Source organism: Arachis duranensis, chromosome 10 (genome assembly GCF_000817695.3).
Source record: "Arachis duranensis cultivar V14167 chromosome 10, aradu.V14167.gnm2.J7QH, whole genome shotgun sequence".
NCBI lineage: Eukaryota > Viridiplantae > Streptophyta > Magnoliopsida > Fabales > Fabaceae > Arachis > Arachis duranensis.
The window spans coordinates 7,103,921-7,125,589 of NC_029781.3; the positions used below are offsets into that span (position 1 = coordinate 7,103,921).

Here is a 21,669-nt window from a genome sequence, read left to right on the forward strand (position 1 = left end):
TTAATATTACTTTTAAATTAAATTTCAAAAAATAAAAATCAAAACTGTATCATTGATCGATAAAATTCGAAAATAATATAAAATTCTCTGTATATACAGTTAAGTAATTGAAACCAATATATCTGCAGTATAAGAAAATCCAGAAAGATATTATATTGGAAAAAAAATAGTGATCACAATTCATAAATGTAAAAAACCTCTCTGATTTGAGAAAAAAAAGGAAGATTGTGCGATAAAATAAATATTTTTTTCATTAAATCAAACAGAGAAGTAATAATTAAATGATATTTATAAACCAAAGAAAATCCATATAAAAAAATAGACGATAGTATCGACCTTAACTTTCTTTTTTCTTTTTTAGCTATTTTCCTCCTTACATTCTGAAACTCTCATTGTAAGCTTCCAAACGAACAAAACCATCATATAATAATAATAATAATAATAATAATAATAATAATAATAATAATAATAACTCTTTCTTTTGGCTAATAAACTATAATTCAAATGTCATAATCTCTTCATACTCATCTAGAGATTATTCATTCATTCATATATATAGCTCTTGTTATTCTTTTTTTTTTTTAAAAAAAAGGAGCTCAACACAATAAAGTAGAACAACAAAAAAAACAAAAACAACAAACATACATTTGAGAAAAATAAACCATTAGTTCCATCATTATTTTTTACATTGCCATCAACAATGAAAATGATCTTTCTCAGTATACTCCTTGTAGCTAATTGAAGCCTTGTTGATAATCTCTTCCAAACATGCTTTTTCCTATTAGAAAATCCTTTTATTCCTTTTTCTCCTCCTTTCTATTGTGACCTCCTGTCTAACTTTTAAAGTGTTCCTTCATTATGTTTGAAACGGACCATAAACTTCCAAAAACAGATAATCACGCACGCCGCACCTACCAAGTAAAATCACAGCAAAAAAACAAGTGAATATATTCAACCTCCTCCTTATATAAGATACATACACTATCTTTACTATTCACTATTCCTATCCTACTCAGTTTTTCTTTTGTATTTACTCTACTAATTAATACAAACTAAACAAACAACTCCACTCTTGGTGGGACTAATACTCTCCAAATAGTTCTAGTAAAACTGTAGCTTGTGACTTCCTCAGGAATTGTTTCTGCCTGCAAGATCCGCACAAATAAGTTAGTAATAAAAACACCTTACCTATCAAATTTCCACAAAACTCTATCCTCTCTTACTATAAGAAACAGTGTAATTATCGACACCAAAAATCGACAGCCAGATTTTTCGTCGATATTTTTCGACGGTTTGTCGTTGATAAAATGAAAAAGAAATGATTAAAAATAAAATATTAAAATCGATAACCATGTCGTCTATTATTTTGGTAACCTTCTAACAACCTCCTTTTTATCATCACATTGTCGACGGAATAGTGGGTTGAATTTTTTTTTAAAATCGACATACAGGTCGTCTATTTTAATAATTATAATATCGACAGCTTTTGTCGTCGATAATGTTAAACGATGGAGATATCTTTTTGAAATTAAATGGATGGTATAGATTTATTATATAAAATAGACGGCTACAATGTTGATTTTTATTTTAACTAAAATCAACAAATTTACTGTCGATTTTTGTCAACAAAAAATCACCCTGCCTTTACTTCCCGCATCCCTCGTTTCACTCAATTCCCTGCTTACATTTTACCTTAAAAATTAACTAACCCTAATTTTTGCCTTCTCCGTTTCATCTCCACCATTTCACCAACCTTTTCTTTCCGCTGTCGCCGCGCCATCTTCTCCCCGCTGCCACTACGCCGTCGTGGCTCCACTACCTTCGTGCCGCCGTCGTTCTGCAGCGGCAACGTCGGTCGTCACTCCGCTGGCCTCGCGTCCGTCGTCACTCTACTGCTCCCGTGTCCGTCGTCGCTCTGTCACACTCGCGCTGCTGTCGTTTTGTTATCGACGGCGAGGTGGTGGCGCAAACTATCAGATCTGAGATCGCGAAGGAAGTGTGCTCCTTCTCAAAAGTACGGCAAGGTACTCAATCCCAATCTTAATCTAACCTAATCAAAATTGGGAATTAGAATATTGTAATGTGATAGTGTTGTTGCAGGTTTCAAGGATGGTAGTGGTGATAGGGAACATGAAGGACTCATAGAGTTATGTGGGAATGAAGAGAAAGGCATGTGCTGAATTAGGGATTAAGTCCTTCGACATTGACCTTCCTTAACAAGTTTCCGAATCCGATTTGATTAAGCAAGTTCACTAGCTCAATATCAAACCCTGATGTTTACGGTATTAGATTTATGTTACTTGTTACCATTCTAAGCTTTTATTTTTAGCTTATGTTTAAGGTAAAAAATGTATGCAATCAGGTATATTGGTTCAGCTTCCATTGCCAAAGCATATCAATAAAGAGAAAGTTCTCAGTGAAATCAGCCTTGATGAAGTTCCTGGACAACCTGCACTTCTCTATCTTGTGCATGTACCTAAGGTAGGGGTGAAAACAGGTCAGGCCAGACTAGGCTTTGCTCTTAACAGGCCTAGCCTGTCATGCAGTTGATTGGCCTGAGTCTGGTCTGCAATCTGTTATAGGCTCTTTATAAAGTATTAGGCCTGGCCTGTTATTCAGCTTGGCCTGGCCTGAAGCCTGTTAAAAGGCTTGATAATTTTTTTTTACAAAAATAAAAATATTATTTAAAAAATTATTTTTTAATAAAAATAGTTATATGTAATATGTCATATATTTAATATTTATAAAAAATTTTAAACTTTTAACATATTTAAAATATACAAAAATATTTATAATAAAATATAATAAATTTAAAATATCTCATAATTTTATTAATAATAAATAATTATTTATATTTAATTATATTTTAACAAGTCCAGACAGGCCTGACAGGCCTATAAAGCTAATTAGTGAACTTGGGTCTGACCTATTAATATATTAAGACTTTTAAAAGAGTCTGGGCCTGTATCTATTTTATAACAGGTCAAGCCAAGCCAGGCCAAACACAGGCCAGGCGCTAGGCCCCTGGCAGGCCGCCTGGCCTTTTTCCACCCCTAACCCAAGGTAACTTAGTTGTAGTAGGAATAATAGTGATTACTATTAAAATTAGATTAGATTAGATTGGGTGTGTGGTTCTCTTCCTTAATCTTTTAGTTTAATTTAATTCCTACCTTTTTATCTGTTAAAGCTGTTGTCAGATTCAATCTAATTTAACATATACTACTAACTGAATCAAAAAACATTCTAGACTCTTGTGCACACAATTGCAACCAATACGGGAGTTGAGGGTGTTGTTGTTGTTGGCAAACTATTGAAATAGAAGTATAGAACAACCCTGATCTTAGGTATGATACAGCAAAAAGTTAGTGTTTCTTATTTTATTTTTCATTGATGTTTACATGTCAAAAGATAAGATAAAGCAGCATCACTAATTCTCCTGTTAACTTCTTTTTCTCATGATCAGGTGAATATGTTAATATGGTTAAAGCTGGAATTATTGATCCACTGAAGGTTATTAAAACCGCCTTGGTTGACGGCTTGACGCAGCCAGGTGAGAAATGCTAAGAAATTCAACCTGGATATAAATCTGTTTTTGTTTATGATTATTATATAGTTTTGGTTATAAAAGCCAGGCAATATTATTTCTCACACTCTTGTTTTGATGTTTCTTTAGTTTTACATCTTGTTTTGGAATTTCATTTGCAAATTACATATTAACTCGGACGAATCAATCTGCAGTCTTGATTTATTGATTTTAGCTATCTATCATGCAGCTGTGCCAGAGTCTCGTAAAGCATTGTTGGCTCGTTTTCTAGAGAAGCGCAAGGAGAGGTTAGTATAGAAACATAGACCAAGATTGGAGGAAATTATTGATGTGATTGTGATGGCACACTTTGTATGCTTGCAGGGTGATGAATTCAGCACCATATAACCTGAACAAGAAGAGTAAGAAGTATAGCACTGCAGAACACAATGGTGCTACCAGAATTGCTTCAAATGCTCTACCACTACAAGTGAAGCAAGGATAGCATCATAGGAGCCTATTTTAGAGAACACGTATTTCTATGACTTCAAATGTTGTAGGAAAGACCACTATTAATATGTACAATTGATCCCATTGGGAATAAATGCCCGTTTTAGAATTTTATATTTTCTGTTCTACCATAGACCATTATTCAATTAATGAACACGAAAGAGATAATTAATTGGTATAGGTTAAAATAAGAAAGCCAGGTTGATATAGTTTATGATTATTATAAAATCCAAGTTGGTGTAGGTTTCCAATGATTGGAAGAGGAAAAGGTGCTGGTAGAAGCTTGAAGCTTGCTTTGCTGCTTCTTACGTTTCGATAATGGAGAAAATAAAGAGTGGTGCAAGCCAAAAGAAGAAGCAGCAACAGCATCGACATAACTCTTTAGAGAGTTTGAGAGAGAGAAAGAATTGGATCTGGGATAGTGCTGAGAAGTGTGAAGTTGTAGAACAAGCTTCTGAAAAATGCAAATGAAAATAAATGAAATTATGTCTAATCTCAACTAAAAATGGAGAAGTAATTCTGTTTATATATTATAGCTTATAGGATTATCATATTTATGTTGTCTTGAATCTTTATGTTAAATTTTTATGTTAGAGGATTATTTATTATTTTTATAAGTTTGTTAATGAATTATATCTAATATTTAGTACATATTTTATTTTTAAATTTAAAAGTTTAGTTGCTTCGTTATCTAATATTTAGTATAAATTTTATTTATATATTTAAAAATTTATTTGTATTAATTGTCAACTATTTTTCTAATAAAAAAATAAAAAATATGGCTATTAAAATCGACGACACCCTTGTCGTTTTTTAAATTTAAAATAGGCAAAGGAAAATAAAAAAATAGACGACATGTTTGTCGATATTTTAATAATTAAATCGACAGCTATTTTGTCAATTTTAATGAATCAAATATCGACAAAAAAGTTGTCAATTTTATATAATAATATCGACAACAAACTTGTTGATTTTATTGAGCAGGTAAAATCCTCACCCTCATATTATAGACGGAAATGTTGTCGATTTTATTGAATTATTATCGACGGCCTGTCAAGCTGTCAATTTTATTAGAATTTTTAAAAATTGACAAGTTTAATAGCGACCACCACTGCCGTCGATTTTAATATTATCGACAGCCTAGCCGTCGATTTGGTCGTCGATTTTAACTGTATTTCTTGTAGTGTCTGTCATATGCTAGAGTAACGGGCCTCAACTTTAACTGATTTACTAAATCCAACTTCCATTGAAATAGTTCTCGCCTCCATTGGAAGTTCCAAATCCTCTCTATCCTGTCCCAAAATCCACAATTTTCTATTACAAACCTCTTTAGTTTGAAAGTCAGAAGAGTCTCAGAAACTGATCTTTCAACGAACCACTTTGTAGCCAGACATCCTCCCAAAAGCGAGTCATTCTACCATCATCTACCTCCATAGCTAGCCCAGTAATCATCTTATCTCTCACATGTTGCTCCTTGATCTATAGTTGACAGATATTCTTCCACTGACTCCCTTTTATAGATATTGACTGATGGGATAACATCACATTGGAATTTGTAAGAACCGGAGTTTTTGCGTAAAACTGCTTTAATAAAATAATAATTTTAACTGTCCGAAATAGGTTCAAAAATATAAAAATATTCTTTTTAAAATATAAAGGTAAAATTTGAATTCAATAAATTTTTCTGAATTGGAAAATGTATCTTTTGCGAAAAATTTTTGTAAAAATGCGTATTGGAACTTAAGCTGGCAATACCGGCTCTAGTCTATCTGGTACTGTGTATTTTAGTAAAATAAGATTTTAAAAATTGATTTATTATTTTGAAAGGACAAAAATAATTTAGAATTAAAAACTGGGCATTAATCTTAAAGGTTTTGGCCTAAAGTCGGCAAAACGGACCAAAAATGCTAACGGTTTGGACCGGGCCCAAGGCCCCACATATATATACTCTATTAATGAGCTTTAAGCCCATTTTGATGGGAAACGAGAGAGAGAGCTCGGATAGACGAGAGTGAGGGTTGAAACCCCATTGTCACTATTCATCGTCACCTTCCGGGAGCCATAACTTGAGTTACGGAGCTCCGATTGACGAGCCATTTGTAGCCACGTGAAGCTCTTATCGAGCTCTTCATTTCTAGCTAGGCATTGTTGGTAAGAAATCAAAACTCAAGCTCTAATTTTCTGCCCTAAATTTTCTATATTTTTGGGTTTGGTTTTTTAGTAGATTTTGTGATCTTGTTTGTTTAGGGTTGATCTAGCATTGGAATATTGTTGGGTTTTACCCCTAACATCATTGGGTAAGATAAGTCTCTTCAAACTTTTGTGGTTTGATATTTTGAGTTAGCCCTAGTGATGTTTTTGTATTTTATATGATGTTAGATTGATGTTTGGTATTTGTTGGAGTGAGCTTGATGGTTTTGGAGCTTGGAGTTTGAGCTTGGTGTTTTGAGTTGCGTGAAAATTGGCCAAGGTATGGTTTCGATTTCTTTTATGTAATATATAATATTTCATGAAACTTAGGCTAGTGACTTTTAAGATAGGATTGAATGATGTGAGTGTATGATTTATTGTATGTAATTATATGTTTGATGATGATAATGATGATATGAAGTTTTTGGAATATGTGGTATATGAATTATGATGAAGGTTGAGCGAGTTGCATGTAAGGAGTATGATTATGATAATAACATGATGGGTATTGGTGTTGATTTGGATTGATGATGACTATGAGTATTATTGATGATAAATTTAAGCTTGGATTGATAAGTGTTGAAGGAGTTGATAAGTTAGGATATTAAAGGTTGGATATTGTATAGTTGAATAATGATGTGATTTAGGTTGAATTTAGATATTGATAAATAATGAATTTGATGGTGTAAAATAGTGTAATTGGGATGTTATTGATGGCTAAGTTTGAGGAATGAATGGTATGGAATTCTATGTTGATTTGGTGTTGTTTGGGTTGTGAGTAGTTTGGTTTTGAATGGAGAGTTTTGGTAAAGTTGAGTTTTTAATGTTTTTGGTAAAAATGGGTTTTAGGCCAGTTTTGGCGGCTCATATCTTGAGCTACGGTTTTTTAAATTGATTAAATTTTTGTATCAAATTAAAGATAATTCAAAGAGCTTTAAAACGGTATAGATTCCATGGAAACCAGAATTTTGTAGAAAAAGATATGATCGTTGGAAGTTGGTGTTAGAAATCTGATTTCTGTGTTGTTGCAGAAATTGTGAATTCTAGTTTGTGTGCGCACGCACATTACTATGCGCGTGTTCTGAGTAGGGGTCATGTTTTTACTTGTGCGTCCGCACACCCTTGTGCGCACGCATACCCTATAATTTTTAAGAAAACGTGCGTACGCACACTCTGATGCGCGCACACACAAGGATATGCCTACTGTTAAGAGCGTTCGCACACTCTGGTACACACACACATTTTGTAAAATTTGCAAGTTGTGCGTACGCACAACATCGTGCGCATGCACACGCTAGAAAGTGCTTTCTGTTGAGGGCGTTCGCATGAATCTATGCGTGCACTGAAAACGAAAACTTTTACCTTCTGTGTGTACGCACACCTCTATGCGTACGCACACTTTGTGAAAACTCTCCTGGGAGTGCGTATGCACAACCCTATGCGTATGCACACTGTCCTGTTTTTCAATATAAACCTTGTTTTTAACCATTTTACCTTCCCAGCAAGCTTGTAAACTTCCATAACACGTGTTTAAAACCTTTTTTCGAGTCTTAGGGTTTTGAATCAAGGGAGAAAACAATAAAAGAATAAAAAGGATATTTTTAGTTATGAGATTAGAGCCGGTAACATAGGTTTTAGAAGGTTTGTATAATTTCTAGCTTGAGTTGGTGAATGTTGAGTTGTGAGGTATATGGTTGAAGAGATTTTTGAAAAATGAGAATGCTTATGATGAATTTAAGAAGTTGGAAACCGGTGATGGTTATGATAAGTTGAGAACTTGGAAAGGAATGATGAAATTATTGGATTATATGGGAGTGTGCAGGGGCTATATCCCTGGCATGGTAGTTTTTCTACTGCAAGAGTATGTGGGACCTACATCCCTAGCGTGGTAATTTTTCTGCTGCAAGAGTGTGCCTAACACTATATCTTTGGAATGATTTATGATGAGACAGTTGTTGTTGTTTTCTTTTCTGCTGCATGAGTGTGCAGAGCCTATATCTCTGGCGTGGCAGACTCCCTGCTGCATGAGTGTACTGAGCCTATATCTCTGGCTCGTAGATTTCTCTGTTGCATGAGTGTGCAGAGCCTATATCTCTGGTGTGGCAAGAAGGCTACATCCCGGAGGATCTATCGGGTTAGTGTTTATAGACCGGCAAGTGATATCACAAGCCAATAGAACAGGCATTCATCATATGCATCTTCTATATGCTTGTTTGCTTTGCTTAAATTCAGTTATGCATAAATGAATCACATGTCTACTTGCTATTTTTTACTTGCTTTATATGTATATTACTTGTGCTTTACTTGTCTGCATTTCCTGTGTTTTCTGTTGGGATTGAGAAGGTTTGGTAGGTGGTGGCGATGGGATCGCATGGAGGTTAGGTTGGCAAAGGTTGTGGGATAGCGGTGCTATGTTAGTTAGAAATCCCTTAAGTTAGAATACCCTGTTTACGGTTTAAGTTAATTATTTGTTTTAAGCTTCAATATTTATTTTTGATGTGAAGTTCTAGGATTGTCTTTGGCGTCCCGGAACCTTACATCTTATATATTGGGCACTTTTACCATACTGAGAACATCTGGTTCTCATACCATATGTTGTTGTTTTTCAGATGCAGATCGTAACCCACCTCAGTGAGTTGCGAGATGGTGACAGAATGAAGTATGGTTTCATCTTTGTTTTATTTTGCTTTATTTTGATATAGTCACTCTCTCATCCTTTGTATTTATCTAACTTTGTTTCCTTAGATGCTTTATTCCTAAAAAACTTTGAGAGATAGATTGTTGCTGTTTTAAATTTCAAACTTTGTTGTATTCAGTTTGACTAGCCGGCCTAAACTCCGCAGGCTATGACTAGTCCTCTTTTGTATATCATACTTATATATATAGATCTTGTTTATTTTAACTATTAACTTGTGTATTTTGGAGCTATCTACAAGGTTCCACATATATTATGTCTTGTTCTGTTCGTACTTATATGTTTAGTTATCGTGTGTGAATGCTTCGCATTTCGTAATTCCGCTTTATGCAATTTGAGCTTTTATTCCTTCGTCGAACTTCTAGTATTACTATTTCTTTCTATAGATATGATATTATATAAGCCTTAGAACTGTCATGACAATTTATTATCCTTTGCTTTACGGTGCAAGGTAAGGATTAGGGTAACGGGGTGTTACAAGATTCATATGCAGAAGCATACCACCTTCTTCCATAACGGGCATTCTTCATTTGAGAAGTGCCACCACCACTTAGATAGTAAAGCTGTATTACAGATCACCACATCCCCCACTCCTAGATTACCTAACTTTTTTGGAGCCTGCACTACTTCCCGTCTCACCATCACCATACCATTCCTGCCATCCTCCTTACTACACATGAACCTCCCTTGTAGTGATATCAACTTATCTGCAACTGTCTTCGACATCTTTTATAGACTTAGGTAGTATACCGATAAACTATTTAACATTGATTTGATGAAAACTAACTTGCCTGTTTTATTGATCACTTTAGCTTTCCATAAATTGAGTTTTTCCTCCACCTTGTCTATTATTGGCTTCCACATCTTCACCAACCTAGGATTAGCTCCTAGGGGATTCTCAGGTAATTAACTGGAAGATAATCCACCTTACAACCTAATAAACTACACATATTCTGAACCTATTGCTGTTCACAACTAATTGGGATCAAACTTGATTTGTCAAAGTTAATGTTTAGCCTCGACATTAGTTCAAAATATCGTAGTAACCTCTTGTAATTTCTTATGATGTCCTCTTTAGGTAGGCAGAATAATATAGTGTCATCTGCAAACTGAAGATCGTACAACTCTATATCATCCCTCCCAACTAGCAACGGTGATATCTGATCATTTCTAACCACCTCTCCCACCATTCTATGTATAACACATCAACAACCAGTACAAATAAGAGTGGAGATAATGGATCCCCTTGTCTCAGTCCCCTTTCCATTTTGAATGGTTTTTAGGGCGAACCATTAATCAAAATAGACATAGAAGTCGTACCAACACACTCCATACCCACTCTCTCCATCTCAGACCAAAGCCCATCTTTTTCAAAACAATGTCCACAAAACTCGACTTGACCCTATCATATGCCTTTTGAAAATCTAACTTGATAATTGTTGCTTCCTTTTTTTCTCAGTTTGAACCAGTGTACCATTTCACAAGCAATAAGTGTGTCATTATGAATTTTTTTTTACCTTTAACAAATGCACTTTGAGTCTACCTTACTAGTCCTGGCATTATCGTCCTCATTCTCCTAACCAATACCTTTGTAATCACCTTGTACACACATCCAACCATACTAATCAGTCGAAGGTCTTAACTCCAACAAACTTCGGTGCTAGTGTCATCCACGCAATATTTGCATCAGAAGGTAACCTGGTTGTCTAAAAGAAATCCATCACGGCTGCTATGAATTTCGAATCAATCTCATCCCAGCATTTCTTAATGAAGTTTATGTTATATCCATCACTTCCTGGTGCCTTAGACGATTCACAGTCCCATACTGCTTCTCTAATCTCCTCAACTGACGGCAACACCTCCAAAGTTTTTGATTTATCATCATCTATGCGTTTAACCAAACCATCTCTGAACCCCACCATGGGAGATCTCTCCCAACGATATAAGTTCTTATAGAACTCTCGAAGAGAAATCTTAATTCTGGCTTGATTCCTTACTAACCTACCATTAATCACCAAAGCATCAATTCTATTGTTTCTCCTTCTCGCTGAAGTTATGATATGAAAGTACCTAGTGTTTTTGTCCATTTCGTTCGCATGCCAAGACCGTGATATCTGTTTCTAGTGAATTTCTTTCCTCTCATACCATTTCTCATAGCATCTCACTAACGCCTTTCTCCTCACCTCCACCACCATCATACACCCCACTACTTATCATATCATCTATCTTCTTTATCTCTTACTCAAATAAATTGATTTTCTTATCCATGGTGCTAAATTTGTTCTTATGTCATCTCTTTAACGGAATTGTCAGAGCCTTCAATTTATCAGTGAATTGTACATTCCCTAAGCCTCTCTATTCCTCCTTCACCATTCTTAGGAAGCCCATCATGTGTAAACTACGAATCTAAGCTTTGGAAGGGTCTTAGTTCACTTCTCCACTTCGTATCTTCCATAATCGTTGGACAATGATCTGATAACTCCCTAGGTCCACCTTTTAATCTAATCTCTGGAAACTCCTCAACCCATTTCAAACTAACCAAAACTCTATCAATGCAGCTATATGATCGGTTCCTAAACTATGTAAACTTGCGATCATATATTGGTAAGTCCATCAGCTCCATATTCTGTATTCAATTCCCAAGGTCTCTAGCAGACGCTGTTGAGCTATCAGCTTCTTTTCTCTCCTCCACCTGGATAATCTCATTGAAATTACCCATGAAGCAAAATGAAATCTGGCATAATCTTGTTATTCAAAATAAATTTAAGAAAAAACAATAAATAAAGAGTATATAAAGAGTACAGAAAATATACAAAAAAGAATTAAAAAAGATAACTAAAAGAAGAAGACTCATATTCCACAATTACCTTAGTTTTTGCCACTTAGCTTTCTCACTATTTATTAATTTTCTCCACTAATTAATGGCTCCTTGCTGCGGCTGTGTGTCTCTCCCCATTAAAATTTTTCTAACTATTTTGCCTTTTCTATCTGTATCATTTAGTTCAATAAAATTCTCTTCTGCTTGAAAACCTGAAAACTGAATTACAAAAATGAGATTTTCTAATAAAAAATACTATACTTTACAGAAAAGAAGTGTAACATATATATACACTAGCTACTATTCAAGAAACTAAAAAGGCTAACAAATTCCTGCCGTTATATTATTATTATTATTATTATTATTATTATTATTATTATTATTATTATTATTATTATTATTATTTTGCAGGTGTAAACTTGTTTTATTAGCTCTGTGATTTGTCTTCAATTTCTATTATGGTATTTGGTTTTATCAATTTTTTTCTTTTTTTTATAAAAATCTGTGGATATTTGTGGATACTCAAATCCCGGCAGATACGGGATTCCCGTTACTCATCGCGAGAACGGGGCAGGAACGGGAACAAATAATAGAAGTGGGGGGCGGGGGCATATCTCCGCTCTCATGGAGACTCGTTGCCATCCCTAATAAAATAGTATTAAAACTTAAAAGAAAATCCAATTTTATTTTGCGCGCTTATTTGTTTTAAACTCTTTTATGAAAAAATATTTTTAAACCTAAAAGCAGGTTTTATATATTTACATGAGTATTTACCCAAATTGGTCCCTAAAAAATTTCAAAATGGACGTTTTAGTCCTCAACTAAAATTAATCACTCTGTTGGTCCTCAACGTTTTTTGACGTCAGACCAATTGATCCTTCTGTTAAATTAGTCTGTTAAAGTCTAATGGCGAAATCCAACGTGTCACATTGAGTTGGTGACACAGATGATAAGAGACACGTGGGAAAGCAGACAACATGGTCCCTGGGGTGGATTGTAGAAAAACGACAATGAAAAATTACAGATAGCCATGAAACGACGTGTGAAATCAAAATCTTCTTCTTCCTCTTGCCAAAATCCTAATTAACAAAGGCTATAATGTTAACAATGGCTGCTGGAGATAGTTGTGAAAGTTTATATCGACGGCGAGTTAAAGGAAGTGGTGACGGCAGTGTTAGCAGTGCTTCTGCCCACGGCGGTAGGTTCAGAGTTGCCAAAGGAGAAACTCCAAGATGTCATTGTGGAGCCTATGCCATAGTTGTAGAGTCTAGAATGGAGAAAAATCCGAAAAGACCTTTCTTTGACTGTCCTTTTTACAGGGTAATGTATTGGTGATTTTAAACTTTTTTTTTTGTATGTAAAACATGATTTCTGATAATGTTGTACTCTAAACCCTTCTATTTTTATAGGCAGGAGAAAACTCCCACTGTGATTTCTTTGTGTGGTTTGATAGGGTATTTCAATGTGATGGTCATGGTGGAAAGGATGATGATGCTCTGGCGGAGAAGGTGAAAAAGCTGAAAGAATTGCTTGATGCATTTGAGAAGAAGAATAAGAATTCCGTTGAGAATAGAAGATGGTTCGGGTGCTACAGTCCTGTGTTCTTTTTCATACTAGGATTTATGGTCTGTCTTCTTGTAGGTAGGATTTAGTTAGTTTAAGGAAGATTTTATCTTATGTTATATAGTGTAACAAGTAATTACAGTGTTAGCTTTTGTTTATGCAACTCTAATTTGTAAGTGCTAGGACAAGTAATGAACGATGAGTAGATGAATGATGAGTATTTTGTGGATAAAGAATAGTTACATTAGAAATGGAATAAAATCAGACATACTTAAATCCAAGTACCATACTTGCATTCCATATAACCAAAGTTTAACACAAAAGGTAGCTAATCTTTAAGTTTTTGCTAGGAATACTAAGATCTTCCACAAAAAAAGGTGCAATGACATGCACTATCAACATAATAACCAAACATAGACAGACTACGTTGTCTCAATAAGTTGTACTAACAACATAACAAAATATGACAAAGTTGTATTAAACTCATAAAACTACGTTGACACAGTAGGATCAAATCTATTTTGGAAGCCTTAGTCCAGGTGTTGGCATGAACTTGAAGATTCTTGAAGCAGTGCCAGAACTTGTAGCAGCTAGTGTTTCAGGTGATGATGACTAGGTAGGCCTCTGTGGTGCTGCGGAGATGGTTAGTCTTGGAGAAGGTGCTGGAGCAAATGGTGGGGTAGGTGCTGGAGTAGAATGTGGCCTCCTAATTGGTTGTTTAGGTCTTGGAGGCCTAAATGTTGATGGAGGTGCAACATGACTTGAATTGTTGGTTATCTGCTCCTAATAGAACACAAAATAAATAAATCATTAGACATTTTGATCCCCAACTAAATAATTTATCTGACATATAAATCCCCAAATAGATAATTTATTAGGCAAATAGATCCTTAAGTATTAAGCCAATCAGTCACTATCACATTGAAGATCACATGAATGCAGGCAGCATGACAACAATATGATCACAACAAATTCAACTGAGATTATACCTGTGGCAGTGGTTGGGATGCCGTTTGGGAGACTTGGACTTCATCTTGTGATGGTGGAGCATATGAAGTATTTTTCGTTGCTGTTGGCTGTCCATTTTTCTTAACCTTTGGGGGTGGTTTAGGCCTTGGTGGTCCTTTGCATGTCTTTGCATTGTGACCAGTCTGACCACATTTTTGGCAAGTGACCATGAATGTCCTTCTTCCCTTTGTTGCATCTGGTGAATCCTCAATTGGATCAGGTTTTCTCTTTTTCTTCGTTGGGCGCCCAGGAAGTCTCTTAATGGTGGGTGGCTCTGGAGCCAAGAGACCAGTCTTTTTCTAATACTCCTCTGAGTTGACTGGTCTGATTACATGTTCATACGTGGCTCGAAATGCATCCATTTTGAGCCAAGGGTGCACATAAGGTTCTGGCCTATCACACCTCTTTTGTATAGCTGTCAACGCATGAACACATGGAATTCCTGCTCAACATTATCAGGCAGTAACATAAGATCAGCAAAAAATGGAATTCCTGCTCAAGATTACATGTTAAAATCACAACTCACAAAAAATGAATAATAGGCCTAATCACCTGTTAGTTGCCACAAGTTGCAACTACAAGTGTGCCTTCCAAGATGCACACCAACTTTCTTTGTATAGCTGTCAAAGTAATTCACTAAGTCCAGATCCATCGGAGGAAATCTTGTTACATTGCCATTAAGATACAGAAGTTCACTCTTGTTATCTTTGACAAAGCTCCCCCCATGTTGAAACACAAGGGTAACCCACTCAGTCATCTGTAATTTACAAATATGGAATAGCACTATCAATATCAGAATAATAAACGTTACCCTTAATCAGATAAAATTTGGATAAAATTTCATCAATACTAAATGTTACTCTAACTTCTCTTATTTGGATAAATTTCATAATCAGCTTAATACATCAATACGATGTGTTCATCACTTCATATTGTGTCTTTTTCATGTTAACCTCGTATATGTATGCACCACAACACTTATCAGTAACCCATGTGAAATAGTATCAAAGAATCAAAAACAACTTTTATTTTCAGCAACTAATGGTATTCTAACAAAAACAACTACTGCATGATCACACCGTTAAACAATGTCAACAATGATCAACTATACCATCAACAACTTAATCAATAAACTCATCACTATACTAACCTCGACCAGTGGCCGTGGCGAGCGAAACACTCACAGGGGAATTCTTCTGCAATAATGCTGACTCGTTCAAACCTTAGCGCCGACAACAGCAACAGAGGTAGTCGAAGGACTACAGGTTGACGTGATGGTGGCTTCCTTAGTAAAATCTAGGAGAAGAGAGGGAGTTCAGAGTAATTTTGTTTTGGTGGAGGGAAGGCAAAGAGATGCTTCAGTTTTGATAGACTCTTCCTCTCACAGAACGACGTCGTGCCCTACTCTAAAATGCAGCGTTTTGTATCAATCTGGCTAAGCACCAATTCGTCCGAACGAAACACGTGGAACTTCATGGCTGACTCATCACAGTCACATGACACATCACCTCCTTCCGTTAGTGGTTAACGGAGATGAGAAAAAAAGGATCAATTTGTCTTACGCCAAAAAACGTTGAGGACCAACGGAGTGATTAATTTTAGTTGAGGACTAAAACATCTACTTTGAAATTCCTTAGGGACCAATTTGGGTATATACTCTATTTACATTAATTTTAATTTATAAATAACCAAATTTCAAAATAAAAAATTATTCACTTTAATAGAATGACCTACAAATAAAACTTTTTTTCTTTTGAAATATAAGTAAAAAAAATTAAAAGTAATTTTTAAAAATAAAGATTTGATATATATGATGGTTCAAGATGTTGCGATTTAAATTTGAGAAATTAAATTGAATAGTTTCAATTACTATAATTGAGGATTATCCACATTAATTTAAAGTAATATTAAGTTAATTCATCAATCGTGATCAGTGTAGTCTTTTTTATTTGATAAGATAGTGAAAAAATTAGAATTTTTTTTATGCCTCGGTATATATATGATTGCAACAACACAGCATCAAACATTGATAGCGAAGAATTAGTGTGTGCGACTCTGTAAATATACATAGCAACTTTCTTGAATTGAAGGAATTTTTTCAAGATAATTAAAACTCTCTCAAGTATATATGTAAATTATAAATATATATACGTGGAAAAATCTATAGATGGTGACTCCAAAAATAAACATATTCCTAATCTTCACTCATCATTCTACTGAATCTAGTTGTTATTGACTATTCTTGGAGTCAATAATTTGGATAAAACGCAGAAATAAACTAAATCTAATTCAAAAGTACACAAATCACCCAAACAAAAAAGTTATATGAATCTCCTAATGCATGTCTTTATGTAAATCTAACGATCTTCATTCGATTTAGTTTTTGTTCTACTAAATCGAATCAGCCTAGGTTAAATTACTAAAGAAATATGCAAATCGAAGCAGGCTGAGTCGATTTATGCATGCATGTATTCTACCCACAATAAATCGAAACAAGTTATTTGATTTACCGATAATTTTCATCACATATTAATTCGAACTAGAGTGACTCAAATTATATATAATGTGCGCCATAGTAATTCGAATAAGACTTATTCAATTTACTAACGTTTTCCCTATATATAATTTTTTGTTCAATACCCACTTTTTTTCACTACATATATAATTTTTAAAAATAAACATATTGAATGCTAAGTAAACAAATTGAATGACCACGCAGTTATCCAATAAAAATATATCAAATTTGTTATGTACCTTTTTATCCAGGTAATAAAGAGAAGGGTATTTTAGCTAGCAAATTGAAAGAAAATGTTGGTACACGCGTACAGCAATTCCCCAAATTTTATTTTAGAAGAAGAGGTTGCGCATCTGATTGAGCAGTTATTTTTCTGCTCAAATTTAACCCTAAAAAAAATTAAATTCTCTGATTCATTTTTCTCTCCTAACTCCCATTTACTCTCAAAACTTACCTCTTTTCTTTAATCCTTCCCCTCTCCTCTCCTCGTTGATGTCGTTTTGACGGGGAGAAATTCTACAGTTGATGACGGCGAAATAGCTAGTGGCGACAAACGAGATGCTGCTCGATTTCCGATCAAGTACGGGAGCATGACAAAGCAGATGAAGCCTTTCTTTGTCTCCACTGGTCAGCAATGGAAGGAGCAAAAATTCACCAAAAAACCCGCGAAGTTCGTCGTCAGCACTGGCACTCAGAAGATAAAAGAGCCCCTAAGAAGCTCATCACCAATGTCTAATCCTTCTCTTCTTCCTCTCACCAATCATAGCCTTATTTTTTCTTGAACTGGTAGTTTTTATTTTTAGCCTCAAGGAGCAGTTAATTGAAAACAGAATCCTAGATCTTGCTAATATGTACATGTATTCTTATTAGACTGTGTATTTATATTTTTATTAAACTTCATGTTTTACTGTTCATAGCAACGAACAAAGCACATAGCAAAAATGAAAAAAATTATGTTCATGGACTGGACTAGATATGTCTATTTTTTTTCTTCATTTCAGTAATTTCTTTCTAATTTTTTATTCATATTCATATCAGATCAAACTTATACCATTTTCATATATATTGAACTCTCAATTCTTATTGCACGCTTAAACCAATTTTTCCTCGAGTAAAATTATTAGACTTTATTGATATTTTAGAAGACTCAAATTTTAAGAAATCTCAATCATAAAAATAAATATCAAATAATATCAATTCTCTTTTATTTTTTACACCAAATAATATCCCAACTAAGCTTTACATTCCCCTCATTATGTTCTTCACTTATCTTCACCGCGCATCGGGCCCGTAAATTGCTAGTAAGAAATAATGGTTTAGAATTTGTACATACAAATATATATAATTGCCTACTTCTAGTTCCCAAAAAAAAACTTGAGAATTCCACTAATAAAATAAAGGTACAAATAAAAATTCTATGTATCGAGCCTTTCCAAGGAAAAAGTGTAAAATTGCTAAGAGCGGTAGAAAATTACACAGGAAATGTAGGAAATTCAACTAAGAGATAAACTAAGAAATGAAACCCTAAGAGAAAAGAGGAAGAAAAGTAGCAAGGGCTTCTCTAGCTATAACTCAAGCTAAACCTAAAAATGAGTTGTTAGTGAATAAATTCATCCTCCTCCTGTTTCTCAACTTTTCCCCCTTAATTAATTTTTTATTTAAGCAGTTCAATCTATGATTCATTGGTTAAATCACTGACCAAGTGAACTAGTGCCTTGACCAGGTAATATTTGATAAGAACACAAACATACATACTCAGATGAAGCAGAACAAAAATTAAGAGATAAAAAATGCAATATTTAAACCAGATTTTGTAAAAAGTACGAAGTTAAAGCAATATTACAAGAGAACTGCATCACAAAACCAAGAGAGGGACATGGAGGGTGCCTAGAAACAACTATGATGTCAGAAATGTAGCTTAAAGGGGGCAGAGCAACAGCATTTAGATGATATAATAACTGAAAATGTGTTAACTGTGTCCGGCACGTAATAAATATACAAATTGAAGCCAAGAACACAAGGACAAATTTTATAACAAGAAATACAAGAAAGGAGAGCAATAGAGCATGATATCCTTGGAACCCAGATTTGGAAATTATTTAGGTATGATAGAAAATGGAACCACAATCAAAATTTATGTACAACCATATTATTTAGGTATGCCAAGGTTTTACATGATTTTCATGACCATTCTTCCTACCCTTGAACTGTCTCAGTTAGTCTTGTCCTCAAGAAACCATAGATTTTGTACCTAAACCAACATCACACAGTCATTACCAAAGCACAACCATACATGATAGAGAATCAACAGGAGGGATGATGCAGTTTAGACCTAATACTTCAAGTAAATAATTTTCTAAATCATTATATCACCATCTCTTCCAAACTCAAGTGTTCCCAATTCCATTACCAATATTGTAACATTTGCATTCAACCATAGCCATTATCCCCAAATAATTAAACACGTTCCACTTTTTACTTTGCATAAACATCAACAATTTTTTATTTCCATTCCCAATCGAAACACAAACCGTACCTCTTTGGTTAATCTAGTTTATATTTTGCAGATACATTCACATTTCGGGGGATAAATGAAATGTTTTTACTTCGTGAAACTTCTATACTAGATATCTTACATTAGAACGTTTTTATGAAATTTTCTTAGATGTTAAAATGTTTCACGAACCACGCACCATCCGGCTATAACTGAACTGGTTCATCAGCAGGGTTCACATTCAATGGTGGCAATCAAACACGCATACGTTCCTAACTAGGCATCATAGATCCATTCATAAAGTACTTCCAGGCATACCTTGTAGGAAGGGCATTTTCAGTTATATAAAAATGATAAAAAAAAAAAAAACCTAGTATAAATTCATAAAAGAGATGTTATGTTCCAGCCCTACCTTGGTTGGAGAAAACTCATTCTTCCCATACTTACAAAATCATAAAACAAGTAACAAAAAGACATTTTTGAAAGGAAATGGGAAAGGAGAATATTTATATGGAATAATTGTCCCTTGTGGGGATGGATATTCTCTTCATCACTTCCAAACAAGAATAAATAATGATAGTATGTAGACCAAATCTTAGAAAACTTGCATATAATGTATTACATCATAAGAAGTACTTGTTTCCAAAACCAACTCAGTTTAGAACACCTATGCAAGACCGAAAGCAATTTATCAAACAGTTCATGTGCACTAGCAAAACCCACTACGGTGATGTCTTTTTCTAATAACGAATAAGAAAATGAAATTGAGAGTGAGAATGAAACGAAGCATAAAGTAATGGAAGATTTAGAACCTTCAGATTAAGATTATCATCATAAGGCTCGAGGGATTATGCAACCTGGTGAATGGGGAAGACGGAGGAGTGAAAATGATATTGCGAGCAAGAAGGATAGAGCACTGATTCAGATTGAAAACTATATAATAAGAGAGGATCATGGAGATGATAATCACATAGCTTGGTTTTCTTTTCCACATGACATGCTCCTTCCTTGCCGCTCCCAGCAATCACCGCACACTCTCCCGAGTCACCACCCCTCACCACTTTGCAAACCCTTCTTTTTGTATACTCTCGCTTGCCCTCCTTTTATATCACTCTCAAGTTTCCAGCCTCTCCTGTGCAATATGTAGGCAAAGAATTCGATGAGTTAAATCTCATTATCTCAATTTGGCCAATTAAAAATTTAAAATTCCTAAATTTGTAACTCCTAAATTTGTAACTGTGCTCCTGACTTGTCTCTGCTGTTATTTCTATCAGTAGAATATTGATCTGACATAATTGTATAATATGGTGGACATTACTTTTGCATAGGGGTTAATTTCGTTAGAAGTGTGCATGGTTTGGTCCAGTCCAAAGACCCGATCCGGTCCCGAACACGGTAGGAATTAATTTGGTTTGATTTCACCGGATCTAAAGTCGGGTAAGGATCTCAAAAATAGACCCAGTCATTATTCTGAGTCGGGTCCGGACCATGGTTCGAGTCATCTGAAATCGGTGATAAACCCCATTTGTAGGATTTATTTTGTATTGATTTTAGGGGATTTTATAACCTTTTACCCACATTTATTCAATAAAATAGCATGATTTTGTATATTCTCCTTTAATTGTGCTCAAGAGTGAAAACATGCTTTTTAGATCTTAAAATAGCTAAATATAATTTACCTTGATTCCATTAGATGTTTTGATATGTTTGTTAAGTGATTTCAGATTTAGGAGGCAAAGATTGGATCAAGGGAATGAAGAAAAAGCATGTAAATTTGGAGAACTCATGAAGAAATGATGGAACCAAAAAGCTGTCAAGCCTGACCTCTTCGCACTTAAACGACCATAACTTGAGCTACAGAGATCCAAATGATGCGGTTCCAGTTGGGTTGGAAAGCTAACATCCGGAGTTTCGAAACGATATAAGATTTGCTATAGTTGCATCGCGCATAGGGGCGCGCACGCGCACGGTACGCGGACGCGCCGATGGTGGCACATGACCCACTTAATGCAACACGTGGCCAGCGATTTTAGAAGCCTTGTGGGCCCAATCTAACTCATTTTTGATGCTATTTAAGCCAAGGATTGAAGGGAGAATGAACATACTTTTCATACTTTTGATCATTAGTCATAGTTTAGTTTTAGAAGTAGTTAGAGTTAGAGAGAGAAGCTCTCTCGTCTCTCTAGAATTAGGATTAGGAATTAGGGTTAGATTAGGATCTTATAGTTCTAGGTTTAATTCAAGTCTCCTTCTACTTCTAATAATTGTGATTTTCTTGATTGTTGTTGTTAATTCTTTGTATTCAATTATAGTTAGAATTCATTCTTGTTGTGATTTGCTATACTTTTCTTTT

General features: G+C 34.7%; 1 long non-coding RNA gene across 1 annotated transcript; it reads right to left on the reverse strand.

Annotated features, from left to right (window-relative positions):
• Positions 1-18,894: 18,894 nt before the first annotated feature.
• LOC107468839 (uncharacterized) lies at positions 18,895-20,484 on the reverse strand. The gene is made up of 2 exons (XR_001588035.3): positions 20,129-20,484; positions 18,895-19,073 (listed from the first exon to the last, which is right to left on the reverse strand). It is a non-coding gene; the product is annotated as an uncharacterized LOC107468839 (long non-coding RNA).
• Between the last annotated feature and the right edge of the window lie 1,185 nt (positions 20,485-21,669).